The sequence below is a fragment of the Paramormyrops kingsleyae genome, chromosome 10 (assembly GCF_048594095.1).
Source record: "Paramormyrops kingsleyae isolate MSU_618 chromosome 10, PKINGS_0.4, whole genome shotgun sequence".
Lineage (NCBI taxonomy): Eukaryota > Metazoa > Chordata > Actinopteri > Osteoglossiformes > Mormyridae > Paramormyrops > Paramormyrops kingsleyae.
Window position 1 is genome coordinate 3,466,698 of NC_132806.1, and position 19,458 is coordinate 3,486,155.

The 19,458-nt window shown below is 43.3% G+C and overlaps 1 protein-coding gene and 1 long non-coding RNA gene across 2 annotated transcripts in view; one reads left to right on the plus strand and one right to left on the minus strand.

Moving 5' to 3' along the window:
• LOC111851973 (neurexin-2-like) overlaps positions 1-19,458 on the minus strand; it is a gene marked incomplete at its 3' end in the record, with an annotated part of 418,474 nt that overhangs the window by 148,184 nt on the left and 250,832 nt on the right. The window lies entirely within an intron of this gene.
• LOC140593229 (uncharacterized) lies at positions 5,902-10,836 on the plus strand. Its single transcript, XR_011993482.1, has 3 exons — positions 5,902-6,232; positions 6,977-7,301; positions 7,529-10,836. It is a non-coding gene; the product is annotated as an uncharacterized lncRNA (long non-coding RNA).

The following is a 19,458-nucleotide window of genomic DNA, read 5'->3' on the forward strand; positions in this document are numbered from 1 at the left end:
GCCAGCTGCTGATACAATATGGCCCAGAAACGTCACTTGCTGTTGCGCAAAAGAGCATTTAGATGGTTTTAACTTCAGGTTTGCTGCTCTCAACCGCTGAAAAACTTCTCTCAGGTGTTGAATGTGTTCAGCAAAACTCTTGCTGTAGACAATAATATCATCTAAATATACAAGACAAGTTTTCCAAGAAAGACCATGCAACACTAGCTGCATCAAATGTTGAAAAGTAGGCGGGGCATTGACAAGGCCCATTGGCATCACTGTAAACTGATATAAGGAACGACCAGTGGTGAAAGCTGTTTTTGGTCTGTCTGCCTCATGTAGCTGCACTTGCCAATACCCCGATGAAAGATCCATAGTACTGAATATGGAGGAACTTCGGAGTGCATCTAAGGTGTCATCTGTCCTGGGCAAAGGATGAGCATCCTTGATAGTGATAGAATTAAGACCCCTATAATCTACGCAAAAGCGCCAGGTACCATCTTTTTTCCGCACCATAACGACAGGCGCAGCCCAAGGGCTATGACTGACTTCCACAATACCTTTTTCCAACATGTCATCAACATGTGACTGAATCACCTCTTGCATTTGAGGGGAAGTACGGTATGCTCGTTTTTTTAACTGGAATAGCACTGTCAGTATTAATTTTGTGAGTGACTACATTTGTTCTACCAAAATCTGTAGGACTCTTACTAAACACATCACAATACTCATGCAACAGTGAGTGTAGTTCATTCACCTGAGGGTCAGACAAATTACCACTTTGAATTCCAAATGGAAGTGGCGACACTAGTGTAGGAGGGGTGGTCACAGTACATACAGAATCTGAGTAATGAAAAACATCATTCTGGTTAATTGGAGTGAACTCACCCAGTTGCATACCTGGTTGCAGTATAAATGGGCTGTTTGTTGGATTCATGACACGCACTACAGTCTGACCATTTTCAGCTACAGTAAGGGTGCGTGCAATGGCAATGCCATCTAGTTTAGATGGATATGGTTCAAATAACCCACCGTAACCATCAGCTAAACCTGAATTAACAGTAGATGGGACGAGTTTAGCTGTACAGTGCATCTCACATTGTGGAGGAATGGTAATGGCCACAGTAATTTGAGCCGTACAGTGTACAGGGGCAAGTTGAGATGGGCTAAGCAAAGGTAAAGTCTGATCATAGATGCAGCACAGTCCTTTACCTACATTCAAGACTGCCTGGTGCTGTTGGAGAAAGTCCCAACCAAGTATGATACCCTGATTCACATTTCTAATTACATGCATGTCATGTTGTAACATTAGTGTACCTAGTCTCAGAGTAACAGTCACAATTCCCAGAGTGTCCAAATTCTGACCAGTAACAGATTTTGACAGAATGAAATTTCTCTTAAGTGGTCTCTTACACAAAGATGGAATGGCCATACGGGTAGTTTCATTAATGAATGAAATGCTAGACCCAGTGTCTATCATGATGTGCATGTCAGTACCTTCAACAATGCCACTGATGTGTGCTGTACAAGTGTCCGTCAGGTCTGTAGCAGAACAGCGTTCGTTATCTGGAAGACTGCTGTCTGTGGTTGTCATCCGTATGGTGTCGACTGGGGCTGGTGGTGAAACAGCTGATGTGTGCCCCGCCTCATCAGCTAGTGGAAGTTTCCCCGATGATGGCCATGGTGATCTCTGTACATGCCCCGTGGACCACGCTGAAGATCCATGCTGGGCTCCTGAGGTCCCTGATGACGATCTCTGTAGTCCTCAAAGGTGACATGCTTCCGATGAGGGCTCGGACTCCGCCGTTGAAATGAAGGGCTACTGTACGATGTTGTGTCAGTCCATCGTCCTCGCCTGCCATCCTCGTAGTAGTCAGTGCCGAAGTCAGCAAAGTATTTTGGGTAATCGCACTCCTGGAACCTTTCCCCGTGGTCATTACGCTGGTATGTATCATTGGTTCGTCTGCACAGGTCCCTGCGACGGTTTGGCGATCTTCTGTACCTATCAGGTGAAGGAGAACGAGCATCGGAATGTCTGGTCCGTGAATGTCCATACGATGCACTTCCAGACGCGTCATATCTAGTTGGGCTGCAGCGATATGGTGATAGAGTTCGATGAGATCGCCCTCGTTGATCATGCAACTGCAGTTTCAATGCTGAAACATCCTTACTTAACTCTTTGACTGTGTTAGTAAGATCAGTAACAGCTTGCTTCAGACCAACAGTGTCAGAATCGGAAATAGCATTAACTGTCTGCGCTGTGGAACAGTCCCTTACGGCGGACGAAACTGGCTGAACCAATCTAGCTGCCTGGCGGGCCCGTTCAGCTTGGGTAGCGACTTGGAAGGCGTCTTTGAAAGTTTCCACTCCCCGCTCATGGCATTTAATCTGCAGTTCTTGATCCAGACCAGCCAAAAATCTGGACAGTTTCATATATTCAGAAGCATTTGGTTCAAAATCTGGAAAAGCCTCTTTAACTAGTCTACATATATCTGCAGCATACACTTCCATGGGTTCATTAGGTAACTTGTGGCGTGAATTTGGAAACGTTTGAAAAGATGCAATCACATCCTTTTGACCAAAAGCATCCTGCAGCTGCTTTTTGGCTGCAGCAAAGGAGCTCTGAATTGCAGACGGAAAATTGTCCCAAACAATAAACAGTTCAGGCGGCAATCTAGTGGGCAACTCAGCTGCTAACAAGGCATCCAAATTAACACCGCTATTTTTATAGCGAGCCTCTTGTATTACCTCGTAACGACGAGCCCACAGCTGAAATGACTCACTGCCATCGTTGCGGAATGGCGGTGGCAATGGAATGTCTCTCGGAGACGATTGTCCACGGCGCGGCAGCGAGGGTCGAGCATTATTCCCCCGCGATGCTTGTGCTTCCTCGTCCGACATCATTGAAAATTATCCACGGCACACCGCGATGTACAGACTGAGCGCGTATATAAAAAAAACTCGAATGTCCGACGAAAAACACCGCTGCCACCAGTGTAATACTTGTTTGTGGGTGCTTTCGGGGCTTTAAAACTGAGAAAGTTAGAAGATTGATATAATAAAACCCTCAGACACGGACGAGCTCTTCTTAACGCTTCCTCTCCTTTATTCCGGATTTCCCGCGAATCCTCTCTCTCCTCATAATAAAAGTCCTCACAACAATATCCAACAACACAAAATGGATACTGCTGAATTAACATTGAATATTCAAATATAACATCAGTATTTATTTTTCCAACATTATCTCTGTACTGTAGTTATACAACTGTTAAACTCAATTGAACTCTTACAGTAATGACACCTCCTGTATAGAGAAACTAGTCGCATGCATTGCTCAGGTGTGATTTTGGCCTATTCTTCCACACAAATTGTCTTCAAATCTTTATGTTTATAGGGCCTCTCCTATGAACTCTGATCTTTGGTTCTTTCCATAGATTTTCAACTGGATTCAAGTCTTGTGATTGACTGGGCCATTCTAGCAGCTTTATTTTCTTTCTCTGAAACCGATTGAGAGCTTCCTTGGCTGCATTTTTGGGATCATTGCCTTGCTGAAATGTCCACCCTTGTTTCATCTTCGGGACCCTGAATGTCTCGCTACATTTCTCCATTCATCCTTCCTTCAATTATATGAAGTCTACTAGTACCATATGCTGAAAAACAGCCCCACACCATGATGTTCCCACCCCCAAACTTCACTGTTGGGATGGTGTTTTTGGGGTGGTGCGCAGTGACATTTCTCCTCCAAACATGGTGTGTGCTATTAACATAAAAAGAGTTTAATTTTGTCTCATCTGACCGGACTATATTCTCCCAGCATTTTATTGGTTTGTCCAGATGTTGTGCGGCAAACTTTAAACAAGCTTCAATATGCTTTTTCTTCAGTAGTGGAGTCTTACACTGTGAGCGTACAAAGAGGCCATGGCGGTTGAGTACATTACTTATTGTTTTCTTTGAAACAACTGCACCTGCTAATTCCAGGTCTTTCTGAAGCTCTCCACGAGTGGTCCTTGGCTCTTCTGATTATTCTTTTGACTCCTCTGTCAGAAATCTTGCAAGGAGCACCTGGTCGTGGCCGGTTAATGGTGAATTGATGTTCTTTCCACTTCCGGATTATGGCCCCAACGGTGCTCACTGGAACATTCAGAAGTTTAGAAATACGTCTGTGACCGATGCCATCGGTATGCTTTGCAGCAATCAGGTCGCGAAGGTCTTGAGTGAGCTCTTTGCTTTTACGCATCATGAAATGCTTCTTGTGTGACACCTTGGTAATGAGAAACCTTTTTATAAGCCATCAATTAGGACTAAACCAGCTGATATTCATTTGCACTGATAGGGGGCAGGATTTCTTTTTAAATACTGACAGATTTCAGCTGGTTTCTTGGCTTTCCGTGCCTTTTTGCACCTCCTGTTCTTCATGTGTTCAATACTTATTCCCTGTCATTTCACTTTATTTCACATAACTTAATCTATGTACTTATTTGTTTTGATTTCTTTGTATGTGTGGATTACTTGGGTTGTTACCGACATCTGGTGTAAATTTCATGTCAATAGATCCTTTAGAAATATATTTACTGAGACTAATGTTGACGCGTTCAATACTTATTTTCCCCGCTGTACATATATTGGTCATAGACGACGCTGTATTCGTACTAAATGGTGGTTATTCTCTATTACTCTATACTCATATTCTCTACTGTGAACACCCGTGAAAAATAATCATTAAACTCATTTACTATATCAATATCATTTTCAATTATAAGGCCCTTACTATCCTGCAAATTAGTGATTTCAGCTTTTAGAGCTCTTTTGGAGTTAAAATATTGGAAGAAACTTTTATTGGCATCCTTAGCCTCCAATGCAATTTTTCTTTCTACATCCCTCTTGGACAGTCTAATGTTATTTTTTAACTCTACCTGTAGACTTAGATACTCCTGCTTAATTTAATCATTAGTTATTTTCCAATGGTGGAAAAGAGCCCTTTTCCTCCTGACTTTTTTCTTAATTTCCTTAGTAAACCACCTTGGTTGTCATTTCCTATATTTAGTTTTGCTGGAAACAGGTATGAAGTCCTCCTGCACTTGCAGCAATGTGCTTTTAAAAAATTCCCATGCCTCTTCAACTGTTTTGCTATTTAACTCCATCCAGTTTACAGTTTCTAGTTTCAGTCTCATACCAATAAAGTTAGCCTTCCTAACATTGTATACTTTTAATTTCGACTTTGCTCCTTGGACACTAAAATTAACCTCGAATTTAACCCTGTTATGATCACTGCCGTCCAATGGTTCTAAAACCTCAAATTTTCCAATCCTATCCTGGTTATTAGAGAAAACAAGATCAAGAAGGGCTTCTCCCCTGGTAGGAGTATTAACAAACTGAGTTAAAAAACAATCCTGTACTAATTCCACCATCTCAAGTTCATTTGCAGAATAGCCAGAGACTGTGTCTCACTGTATCTCAGATAAATTAAAATCACCCATAACCACCACATCATTTTTATTACTCATAATCCTGATATCATCATATAACATTCTGCTTTCCTCTGCAGCTACATTAGGTGCTCTATAACAAACCCCGACAATTAGGCCATTTGAATCTTTAGCATCAAGTTTTATCCATACAGCTTCTGAATTTTTATTTTTATCAGTGAGTTCCCTTGCCTGCAAGTTTTCTTTTACGTATACTGCAACACTACCTCCCTTCTTGCCTATCTGGTCTCTACGGAACAACGTATAACCATCCATATTATATTCTTCACCGTCATTGTCACTCATCCATGTTTCAGTTATTCCTATAATGTCGTAAGCGTCCGATGAAATTAAAGCCTCTAAATCATTAATTTTGTTTCTAATACTCCTAGCATTTAAATACAGACCACAAATGGTAGACAGGGGCGGATCTAGAAGGGTGGCATGGGGTGGCAAGTGCCACCCTAAAATAAGCCCTTGCCACCCCAAGTGCCACCCTATTTTTGCATATGGCAATGTTGTTTATTAAAATACGATAGCATTAATGCTTCGATCAAGCAAGCTTCAATTTGTACTGAGCATGAAGTTTAAAACTAACTGAATTGATTCAATCCCCCCTTGCCTCCTAAAAAAATGGTTCAGTCCAGAGCTCCTCCAACGTGTTGTCAATAGCTACCAACGCTATGCTCTGATTGGTGCAAGGGGACATTTCGAATGAACACCGCGCGCAGTATTCACGTTTCAACTCAGACTGTTGATTTGTATTCTCTGGGAATATCATAAAGGTAAGTGTTATTAGCCCAATAAATCATGAAAAACAAGGTTTATATTTCTGTACATTCACTGATAGTTTTCCGGTACTTAATGTTTATTATTTAATGTTGTTTTGTGCTATTGCATACCGTGAAAGCTGCGGTTATCATGAAAAAAGTGCGCAAATCGTAAGAAACTTTAATTTGGGTAATCAAGTGCATTTTAGTTTTAATATTAACGGTGAAGGCCATTACATCGAACGCGTTGCGTAAAAACGGCAGTAAGTCTCAGTGCGATCATCATCAACTTGAAAAAAAACTTATATATGCACATCGAACGCTTTGCGCTTTTGCGGATAATTTATTCTCATAAAACTGTCTAAAAAATGAAGTTGATATGAAGCCTTGACGAGCTGGTGCTAATCTTCGTAAACGAGAAAAGTGGGAAATGAAGATTGTGGTTCATCCGTTTCTCAGAGAAGACAACAGCAGGGATGATATTATCGTTTGATCCTGGTGTTGAAGCTGTATCACGGCTTCCTAATGCACTGTTGCCAAATGCATTGATCTGATTGGTCTTATTTGTGTATTCGGATCGGAAACGTTTGAAAAATCGGTTTGAATTATATGCGCAAATTCGTCCAGTGAAATAACACGGTCGGGGCGGAACACCTGCGTTAGCAGGCGAGTCTGAAAAAATAATTTTAATGCATTAAATATTCGCACTGATTTTGTGAAAAGGGCCTTCGTATTAAATCTTCATTTGCATAATTTCAGACACTACTGAGAGGTATGAAGAGAAAGGGTGACATCACTAGTTTCTTTCACACAAAGAGGAGAGATCAGAGAGACACAGGGCTAGATGCTGGGCCAGGGCAAGGAGCTGAGCCAGGGCAAGGAGCTGAGCCAGGGCAAGGAGCTGAGCCAGGGCAAGGAGCTGAGCCAGGGCAAGGAGCTGAGCCAGGGCAAGGAGCTGAACCAGGGCAAGAAGCAGCAGAGGAAGAAGAAATATGTTCCAAAGCAGAGAAGGTGATAGGGTCAGACAGCAGAGGGAAGGAGAGACAGCCTGAGTTCTCTGTGTTTAGTCAAAGCGATCCCCATGGTAAGATGTCTATCTGAATTTGCATAAATGTAGAAAAATATAATATATAACTAACATGTAAAACTAAATTACAGTAATGGTTTAATCATATTAAATATGCATTAGCACTATGTTGCAATACAAATCTAATTAATTAATTTGTGCATATCAGATTATTTGAGCAAATAGGTTTTTCAAAACACAGTTGAAGCTCATGCAATATTTTGTGTTTTGCATGTGATTTTTAGACATATCCAAAGCTAGAAGTGACAACCCAACACAGCCACATCTGAGTTTTCCTCATATCAAGACATATCAAGGGTGCAGCAGGAGGAGCTTCCGCCCAGAATGGTACAAAATACACCCTTGGTTGGAATATTCCCAGAGTAGAGACTCTTGTTACTGCTTTGCTTGCCGGCATTTCTCTCTTCCTGATGCTCCCAAAAGTGTGTTTACTTCAGTTGTTGGATATCGTAATTGGAAGAAAGCAATGTTTAAAGACAGTGGGTTCTGTTGTCATGCAAAGTCTCAGAGTCATAAAACAGCAATGATTGCTTGGGCAGAGTATAACAAAATGAGTGAAAAAAATGAAAGTCGGCAATGGATGACCATCGCCAGAAACAAGTGCTTGAAAACCAGACTTACATTAAGACTATAGCAGAAATTCTAATCTTGACTGCTAAAGAAAATATAGCTCAACGTGGACACAGGGAGTCTGCTGACTCAAATAAAAGAGGCATTTTCCTAGAAATGTTGAACATGGTAGGCAATCATGATCCTGTGGTTAAAAGGAGACTGGAACAACAAGCCAAAAATGCTTTGTACACCAGTAAAACCATCCAGAATGAAATTATTTCATGTTTGGCTGAAATGGTTGCTGAGGAGATCGTGCGAGAAGTTAAAGACAGTGCACAATTTTCAGTCATTGTAGATGAGACTAAAGATGTCAGTAAATCAGAGCAAATTTCTTTTGTAGTTAGATAAGAACATAAGAAATATACAAACGAGAGGAGGCCATTCGGCCCATCGAGCTCGCTTGGGGAGAACTTAACTAATAGTTCAGAGTTGTTAAAATCTTATCTAGCTCTGATTTAAAGGAACCCAAGGATTCAGCTTGCACTACGTTATCAGGAAGACTATTCCATACTCTGACTACACGCTGTGTAAAGAAGTGCTTCCTTAAATCCAGTTTGAAATGTTCCCCCGCTAATTTCCACCTATGGCCACGAGTTCTTGTATTTGAACTAATGCTGAAGTAACTATTCGGTTGAACAGCATCCAAACCTGTTAGAATCTTATAGACCTGGATCATGTCCCCCCTCAGTCTCCTTTGCTTAAGGCTGAACAGATTTAGCTCAAATAACCTTTCCTCGTATGACATTCCTCTAAGACCAGGAATCATTCTTGTGGCCCTTCGCTGCACCTTTTCTAAGGCCGCTATGTCCTTTTTAAGATATGGTGACCAAACCTGTACACAATATTCTAGGTGAGGTCTCACCAAGGAATTGTATAATCTTAGCATTACCTCCCTTGACTTAAACTCCACACACCTGGAGATATACCCCAACATCCTATTGGCCTTTTTTATTGCTTCCCCGCACTGGCGAGAATGAGACATGGAAGCATCAACATACACACCAAGGTCTTTCTCATAATCAGCTACCTTTATTTCAGTTGGTCCCATAAAATACCTGTACTTTATATTTCTGCTCCCTACATGGAGTACCTTACATTTGTCTATGTTAAATTTCATCTGCCAGGTGTCAGCCCAGTCACTAATTAAATTAAGATCCCGCTGTTGCTGCTGAGCCGCTAGTTCAGTATCTGCTACACCACCCACCTTGGTGTCATCTGCAAATTTCACCAGTTTACTGTATATATTGGTGTCTTGATATTATATTGATACTACTATAATGGTGCAATACACGAGAGTTTTTTAGGGTTTCAAGAGGCAGACAGACTGGATGCTGCTGGGCTGACCAGCAAGATTATTGGCTGTTTAGAAAAACATGGGCTGGACTACAGACAGAACCTTGTTGGCCAAGGGTATGATGGAGCATCTGTGATGAGTGGGTCACTTTCTGGTGTACAAGCTAGGATAAAGGAGGTGGCAAAATATGCTTTCTACATTCACTGTAGTGCCCACTGCTTAAACCTTGTCATAGTAGATGCAGTCCAAAGTGTGCCTGATGCAGGAAATTTCTTTTCTTTGCTAGAACGATTATACACATTCATATCTGGATCTTACGTCCAACAGAAATGGCTGACAGTGCAGCAGGAAATGTTTCATGGGGTACCAAGAGAACTGCAGCGCCTTAGTGATACACGTTGGTCTTCTAGACATATAGCATGTCGCAATATAATGGACAGGTTGCCTGCAATTTTGCGTGTACTAGAAGAGATCTCATCAGAGAACAATGCACAGAGAGCTGTAGAAGCAAAGGGCATTCTGGTTCAAATGGATCTGAATTTTGTTGGATGCCTTGCACTCTTCAGAAAAGTATTGAGTGATTCTAATATGTTATCAGAAATGCTTCAGTCCAAAACTGTTGATCTGTCTAAGGCTATAAACCTAGTTGAATCGCTTAAGGAGACAATGGTTTATTACCGAACTGAATCCTTTTTTGATGACCTGTGGACTAATATTGTAGAAACATGTGAAAAAAGTGGCATTTCAACCCAACACATCCCAAAACGATCAATACAGAAAGCAAGAAAACTTTATGATTCTCTTGTTACTTCTACCCTTGGACAGCATGCAGACCCAGACAGCAAAGAAATGTTCAGAATCCAAGTATTCTACCCAGTTATAGATTGTATGATGGGAGAAATGGAAAGACGCTTTTCTAGGCTGAACTGTAATATAATGAAAGGTGTTCAGGCATTAAATCCATCAAGTGGCACATTTCTGAGAGGAGGATGTACTACTTCTTGCCCGTGCTTATGACTCCAATACTGATGATCTGAAGCATGAAGTACCTCAGATTAGGCGAGTCTTAGAAAGACTTGCAAAGAGTGATGAAACAATTCCTACCACTCTCCTACAATTTGTGAGTTTCTTGGAGTCGTATAATGATGTGTTTTTTGAACTGTTCCGGCTGTGCAAAATAGCTGTAGTGTTGCCTGTCAGCAGTGCATCTTGTGAAAGGACCTTTTCTGCTTTGAGGATAATTAAAAACTATTTACGATCAACTATGACAGAGGAAAGACTGTCCAATCTGTCTATACTCAGTATTGAGTCCAAACGCACAAAAGCATTGGATTTGGATAAGTTTGTCAGACGGTTTGCTCATCAACATGGAAATCGCCGCATTCAGCTGTTGTAGACACAATATTCTTCAACGTGGCCTAATGTAATGAAAAATAAACTTTAAGTAGTTGACTAGTGAATCTTGATGGTGAAAAATGTTTTTTTTTTTCATATTTTGTTCAGTGTTTTTTGTAAAGTGCAGATCTTTGACACTTTGCTGTAAATGTAAGGATATAATACACTTTTGAATGTATTTCCAACATAAAAAGAGTGTGAAACTTAATTAAAAATACAAGTTAAACTTAATCCACCTTGTATTGTGTAGGTATCTGGATTTTGTACTTATTGGGATATATGCTTATTTGTTGTATAGGCTATACAGTACATAAAATCCAAAATATTTTTAATGTAACTGAAATATTTAATTATTTCGGGTAATGCCAAAAAGAATGTTAGACTACGTTATTTTAAACAAAAAATGATGTATTTTTGACTATATATGGCATGTATTAGAAAATGTAGCACCTGCAAATGTGTAAAGAAATGGCTTCGATTTTGCCACCCTATCTGATCTCCATGCCACCCTCATGCCACCCCAAAAATTTTTCTCTAGATCTGCCCCTGATGGTAGGCCTTTTACAGTGCCCACTTTTAATATTTATTTGGGCTTTCCGTCTCTCCCCATATAAATTCATAACTAACCTCCCTGCCCCCCCCCCCCCCCCCCCCCCCCAGTCCCTAGTTTAAACTTTCCTCCACTATTCTACACATACGCCTCCACAATACACTGGTTCCCCTATGGTTCAGATACAACCCGTCCAGCTTGAACAGGTCCCACCTGTTCCAAAAGGTCTTCCAGTGCCCCATAAACCTAAACCCTTCTTTCCTACAACACCATTTTAGCCACGCATTTAATCCCCTTATCTCAGCTAACTTAGCCTGGCTTGCACGTGGCATGGGAAGTATTCCAGAGAATACCACCGTGGATGTTCTGCTTCTAAGCTTATCCGCGACTTCTATAAATTTATCATGCAGAACAGCCCTCCTGCCCTTTCCTATGTCATTGGTGCCAACATGCACCACGACCACTGGATCCACCCCGGCTGGGGCCAAAAGCCTGTCCACTCAATTCGGAAGGTCCCCTACCTGGGTACCAGGCAGGCAAGACACCGTACGGGACCCTCTATCACGGGTGCACACATAACTGTCTACACCTCTAATAATTGAATCCCCTACTACCACAACCTCCCTCTTCCTGGGGGGAGGGGGCTCCTCAGTGCCTAAGGACCCACCTGCCTCCTCAGTCTCTTCCGGCTCTAAAGCTGGAAGCACCTGAAAGCGGTTAGACACCGTCACTTCAGGTGATGCCGCTTCTGTAAACTGTGTACACTAGGGCTGTTTTCGACTAAGGATTTTCATAGTCGAATCTGATTCGTTCGATTTTGCCGTAGTCGACTGATAGTCGAACCTTTTTTTTTTTTTTTAGATAGCAGCTAGATTTTTTCTATTTCAAACAAAAGAGTTAAAAAAAACTAAAAGAAAAACATGGTGTGTAACAAATACCTTTTATTCATTTAAAGCCAAATTCACAATCAGAATCTAGTGATCCCGGAAAATAAAATAAAATAACTGTCGTATTGCACAGCCTTGTATGCAAGGACAACATAAGCCCCTAGTGATTGTGACGTTGTCTACGTATAAGCCCGTATAAAGGATAGACATGTTTAATGAGGAAACTAACTGCGCAAAGTCATGCACTTTTTATCTAGACGTCTGAAAAATTGTTTGAATCTCCGGTCTCAAATGAAAAAAAGTTGCACAGAAGGACCATTGTCAGCATCAGCTCAAGTAAATGGTAACCACGCTTTCGAACAAACACTTTTCTCCGCCATGCATTGTTCTTAGCAGCTCTGTGTCTCCGAGGACGGCGCTGTCTGTGATCAGGGCAGAGTAACGCAACTCTCACACACGCTGCAGTATTTGAGAGCTGCCTGCTCCGCCCCACACACTCACAGAGTGAAACTCTCCGACACAAGAAAAAAACATAACTGATAACATCGGGCTGATATGGTAATAATTAAAATGTTAACAATTAAAATGATTTTTAACGATTAAAAAACGTCTGTGAGCCCACCAATAAGCGCACAAAACGAACTCTATTAGAATCAATGATCCTTAATGTTACCTGTAAGCTACAGTTGGTTGAAGGCTCATTATCATTACCCCAGTTCCCAATAGCGTAATTCGCGTTTTCTTTTAAAGCAACATTTCATAGCAAACTACTTAAATAAACAGGTCATTGAAAGATCAGAATTTAAGCCTTACCGTTTTATCCCAGGACTCTTCCAAAACTTCTGGCTGTGGTCCTGCACAAGGCAGCATGGGTCACGTGTTCCACAGCAACAATAACACTGGGCTGCCCGCAGACGTGCCTGTCTGAAAATCGGCGTAGTGCACTCGGATATCGGCCGATGCCGATACATTAAAAAATGCTAAATATCGGCCCGATATATCGGCCGGCTGATATATCGGTCGACCTCTAGCTGCTTCTCATTGGTTACATAACACTTTCCTACTATTCGACTATGAGGTTCATAGTCGAATCAGACGTCTACGAATCGAATCGTCGAATCCTCGACTATTAGAAGTCAGCCCTAGTGTACACCCTTTTCTACGTCTACGACCTACGTTCACCCAGCTCTCTCGACCTACCTGTTCATCATTCTCTCCCCTCCCCACTTGTGACGTACACACAGTCTCCCTAAAAGGCATGTATTGGCAGTTTATCTTGTCTTGTTAAGACATCACCCAAACACCATGCAGGAAACCTGGCTTCCAGGCAGGTCTAAAATATCTGACTGCAAATCTATCTGCCTAATGAACACTGCTTATGGAAAAGCTGTATATGAAGCTCTCATAGACTCCCAGTGTTGTGAGGACAAGAAGACGGATACTGATGCGGATCTGCTTCAGGTATTTCCGTTTCTTTAAGGCAGGGGTCGGGCGATCTGCGTAGGTACAGAAGAGGGCAGAGGCGTAGAGCAAGGTCAGGTCTCCAGGCAGGGGTCGGGCGATCGGCGTCGGTACAGAAGAGGGCAGAGGCGTAGAACAAGGTCAGGTCTCCAGGCAGGGGTCGGGCGATCGGCATCGGTACAGAAGAGGGCAGAGGCGTAGAGCAAGGTTGGGTCTCCAGGTAGGGGTCGGGTAATCGGCGTCGGAGCAAAAACTCGGAGTCTAGGAATCGTAGCAGAAGTCAGAACACCAGTAATCAGACGCTCAAACTCTGGGCACACCATGAAGATCTCGCACGGATCGGAAAACCGAGCTGCCGGATATAGAATACCAAAACCAGGGAAAACTAGGAACAGCTGGGAGAGGATTGTCCGAGACGGGAGCAACTGGTAAAACAAGAAAAACTGGACAACAGGTTGCGAAAACCTCGGGGAAGCCCTATTGACCAGAATCCCTTGGGGTTCTCCAGTGCCATCCATGACAGTACCCCTCCTCCAATGACTGCCCCCAGGCGGACGAGACGGGAGGTCTGGACTACAACGATGAAGGTCCAAAATCAATGACGGATCAAGAATATAACGGGCTGGCAACCAGGAGCGTTCCTCAGGACCATAACTCTCCCAGTCCACCAGGTACTGGAGGTCCCATCCCCTGTGACGGGCGTCCAACAACCGATGGACAGTGAACACCAGGCCCCCATCCACCAACCGGGGCGGGGGCGGAGGTAGGACAGGGGAGGCCAGAGGACTGGTCGGATGAGGTCGAAGCAGGGACACATGGAAGGACGGACGGATACGCCACATGGAACGCGGAAGCTGGAGGCACACCACAGAGGGACTGACAATCTTAGAGACCGGAAACGGCCCAACAAAACAAGGGGCCAACTTGCGGGACTGGAAGTGCAGCGGCAAGTAACGGGTGCTCAGCCAAACTCTCTGTCCCACCCGGTAGACAGGTGCACGCGAGCGACGACTGTTAGTGCCATCCGGGCTCTGGAACGTAGCAACGAGCGGGCTAGACGCCAAGTGTGATGACATCGTTGCAGAAAATGATGCACCGCGGGCACCGTGACGACCTCTTCTAGGGCTGGAAACAGGGGGGTATCCCAAGCAGCACTGGAAAGGAGACAGACCTGTAGCAGACACAGGTAGGGAATTATGAGCATATTCTATCCACGACAGAAATCTACTCCATGAACCAGGGGAGTGGGATGCCAAACAGCGCAACATATGCTCCAAATCCTGGTTAGCTATTAGTCTGGGGATGAAATCTCGAAGACAGGCTTGTTGTGGCGCCGAGTAACCTGCAAAACTCCTGCCAAAAACGGGAAACGAACTGGGGACCCCTGTCAGAGACAATGTTAGTCGGCAATCCATGGAGCTTGAACACATGATCTATCAATAACTGAGCAGTTTCTTTTGCAGAGGGGAGCTTAGGAATGGGAATGAAGTGGACCACCTTAGAGAATCGGTCAACCACAGTAAGTACCCCTGTGTGCCCTTCTGACAGTGGAAGGCCAGTCACAAAATCCAAGGCAACATGTGACCAGGGCCGACGAGGTACAGGTAAGGGTTGCAATAGTCCAGCCGGAGGCCGAGACAGAGTCTTGTTTCGTGCCCAGACAGGGCAAGCAGCGATATAGCTTCGGACATCCCGAAGCATTGTTGGCCACCAAAAACGCTGTTTCAGGAGGGCGACAGTTCCCCGGATTCCTGGGTGGCATGCTAGGAGGGAAGAATGTCCCCACTGGAGCATTCGAGGACGTAGAAACCTAGGAACATAGAGCCTATTAGGAGGCCCCCCTGCAGGAAGACGGAAAAAACACTGGACCGCCTGGACAGCCTCCTCAATACCCCAGGAAACGGCTCCAACAAAGCGGATCGGTGGCAAAATGGGACTAGGGTCGTCCTTAAGGTCCCCCACCTCGAACTGTTGAAACAATGCATCTGGCTTGTGGTTCTCCAACCCTGGTCTAAAAGAAAACAGGAAGTTAAAGCAAGCAAAAAACAGGGACCACCTAGCTTGGCGGGCATTTTGGTGTTTAGCGGTCTGTAGGTACTCGAGGTTCTTATGGTCAGTCAAGACCAGGAACGGCTCTGTTGTCCCCTCCAGCCAGTGCCTTCACTCCTCCAGGGCCAACTTTACAGCCAGCAGTTTGCGGTTTCCAATGTCATAGTTCCTTTTTTTGAAAATTATGAACGCAGGCCCCCTGAGACATTGAGCCCCTACCCTCTGCTTCCTGTCTGTTAACCAGTTTTCAATTCGAGCAGCTACAGTTTTCCTGGTTTACTGTTTGTCAAGGCACTCAGGAGCCATGTCTTCTGCTCCAATGTCAGCTTTTGGAACCTTGCATTGATGTCTGCATCATTGGTGGATTTCTCTTGGTTCCAGAATAGGCATTCCCCTTGGAATGACAGGTTTTTGCCCAATGGCCTGTTTTGCCACATATATTACATTTTCCCTTAGCTCTGTTGTTCCTCTTAGTTCTGCCATTCTTCTTTTTCTCTGTCCGTTCAAACTGTGCCATTCTGATGCTAGTCACAATGTCATTTTCAATACTGGCGGCTAAGCGGACCAGTCTGCGCATGTCCGCATCTTCCTTACAGTCTGGAGGGGACACTCATTTCCATTTCAGTTTTCAGTCCATCCACAAATGTGGTCTTGAGTGGACTATGAGATGTCTCATAGTTCTCTTCAGTGACTTCTGGCACCCCTGCATATTCCAGCCAAACCTGTTTGAATTGTGGCCCCACTTTTTCACATGTGGTAGCTCCTTAGACCATTTATCTATTTTCACTGGGTCTGCCACTTCATGAGTGTACACATCCCGCTAGGTGTATGTTTCATCCTCTTCTTTTCTTGCCTTGATTCTTTTTGTTCTCAGAGGAGCCAGGCAAATGGGTCGGGCTTCATTTTCTGACGTCTCATCATTTACAGATGTATAAAACATTATTTGAGATGTAGTGCTTGAAGCCATCACTGGTACTGCGCTGGGATAGGTCACTGATGGTATAGTACTCACAATCACCACTGGGGAGGAGCACTCATCTTCTTGCTTCTTTTTTCCATTGTGACCTTTATTTCTTCTGCCCATGTGAGGCACTGTTCTTTCCGATCCTTCTTCTGACCTTCAGCAGGATGCAGCCACTCTGCTGGCATGGGCGCTTGTGGAGGAAGGGTGCAGGAGGGACAGGTGGAAGAGCAGTCACAGGCAGGGCTGGTGTTGGATGAGGAATAGGTGGAGTCACCCATGTGGTTGCTCCACCCCCCAGGGGTCGCACAGCATTTCCTGCAATCGAAGCCATTTGCAGCTGATTTGTTAACAAAGCGATATGATTTTTGCTCATCTCGGCTCTGCAGTTCGTTAACTCCCTCAATAAAGCACCTTTCCCCACATCTGCCCTCGCACGTGCAGCATCGGCACTCACACTCGCAGGTTGCTCTTCTGCCAGCTCTCTTTCTCTGCCAGACAGCTGTTTGTTCTTTTCACAGACAACATTAGTTAAAGCAGCAGCTTTCTCATGCAAACTTTTCTGCTTTCGGCCAGCATTAGTTTGTGCAATCACGTCATTCTGACGGCGAATCTGACCCAGTACAATAAGTGTCCACTGCAACCATTTTTTTTCCCCATCTCTGATGTGCAATGCTTTACCCCATGCTCTTCGCATGTCATCCAAAGACCAAATGCCACCTGAATCTGTATTGATAGCATACTTCTCATGGACGTCAGCAGCGGTCGACTTGAAACAGAAAGCTGTGTCCAGATATTCACTGAGATTTTTCATCATATATTTCACATCAACATCTGTGGGCTCCATTCCTCCCTTCTCAGTAGTCCGCTGTACAGAAACATTAATTCTACTACCAAATTTCCTAGATAAGGACATGTTTGATGGTTCAGCCACAGATTATGAGCTGTAAAGGCTATTTTATCCTGAACAGTAAATGGCTAAAGCAGTGTTTTGTTCTTCTGTTTTTTCCCCAAACAGTAAATGGCTGTTTTTTTTTTCCACAAACAGTAAAACAGAAAACTCTTACAAGTATCCCGTTACAGCAACGGAAAAACTTCTTTATAGTCAACTTATCTTTTTTTCGAGCTCACAGCAAATACAGATATCTCACAATTAGGTACATTTATGTTTTAAGTTTGGAACGAAATTCCCAAATTTAGATGTGCTGGAAACAGGTATGAAGCCCTCTTGCGCTTGCAATAATGTGCTTTTAAAAAAGTCCCATGCCTCTTCAATAGTTTTATTAACTCCATCCAGTTTTAATTTCCTACTTTGTCTCATACCATTAAAGTCAGCTTTCCTAACATATGTGTGTGTGTGTGTGTGTGCGTGTATATTATATACTGTACTTTACAAAGTTTATAATTTACAGTTACTGCATATCTGAATCCGCAGTTATCCATGAATTTTTAACTGATGTTTTTTTTTTTTTTTACCACATTTCCCCAGTGAAAACTCTCTCACATCACAAAATAAAAGGTTGCAGGTCCTCAGTCAGTGTAAACAGAACCCAGACTTGTGCTCTTGTTTATGGGAGTTTTCACATGTTTTCGTAACGCAGTAACAACCATGGGATGATCGTATCATTATCATACAAATAGCGCTATTTGCAAATGGGTGGGCGATTTGCATATCAGATTAATAAAATATCACTTTATATTACGAGAATAAAAAAAACAATAAAGGAATATTACAGTAGTCACAATAAATTGTCAGTCCTGATCAGGATGCCAAGCTTTAAAACAGTTTATGTCTGGTCAAAGGCAAAGGTTCACATCACATGCTTTGCAATTCCAATTTATAAAGTATTTTTATACTTTTATAGCTGCTTCGTGACTCAGACTCTGAAGTCAGTGACCCTTATTTTTTTTATTCTCCTTACAAAGCTCTAAACATATATTTAGTTTCTACCTATATACACTCAGCTAAAGGATTATTAGGAACACCTGTTCAATTTCTCATTAATGCAATTATCTAATCAACCAATCACATGGCAGTTGCTTCAATGCATTTAGGGGTGTGGTCCAGGTCAAGACAATCTCCTGAACTCCAAACTGAATGTCAGAATGGGAAAGAAAGGTGATTTAAGCAATTTTGAGCGTGACATGGTTGTTGGTGCCAGACGGGCCGGTCTGAGTATTTCACAATCTGCTCAGTTACTGGGATTTTCACGCACAACCATTTCTAGGGTTTACAAAGAATGGTGTGCAAAGGGAAAAACATCCAGTATGCAGCAGTCCTGTGGGCGAAAATGCCTTGTTGATGCTAGAGGTCAGAGGAGAATGGGCCGACTGATTCAAGCTGATAGAAGAGCAACTTTGACTGCAATAACCACTCATTACAACCGAGGTATGCAGCAAAGCATTTGTGAAGCCACAACACGCACAACCTTGAGGCGGATGGGCTACAACAGCAGAAGACCCCACCGGGTACCACTCATCTCCACTACAAATAGGAAAAAGAGGCTACAATTTGCACAAGCTCACCAAAATTGGACAGTTGAAGACTGGAAAAATGTTGCCTGGTCTGATGAGTCTCGATTTCTGTTGAGACATTCAAATGGTAGAGTCAGAATTTGGCGTAAACAGAATGAGAACATGGATCCATCATGCCTTGTTACCACTGTGCAGGCTGGTGGTGGTGGTGTAATGGTGTGGGGGATGTTTTCTTGGCATGGCACGCTTTAGGCCCCTTAGTGCCAATTGGGCATCGTTTAAATGCCACGGCCTACCTGAGCATTGTTTCTGACCATGTCCATCCCTTTATGACCACCATGTACCCATCCTTTGATGGCTACTTCCAGGAGGATAATGCACCATGTCACAAAGCTCGAATCATTTCAAATTGGTTTCTTGAACATGACAATGAGTTCACTGTACTAAAATGGCCCCCACAGTCACCAGAT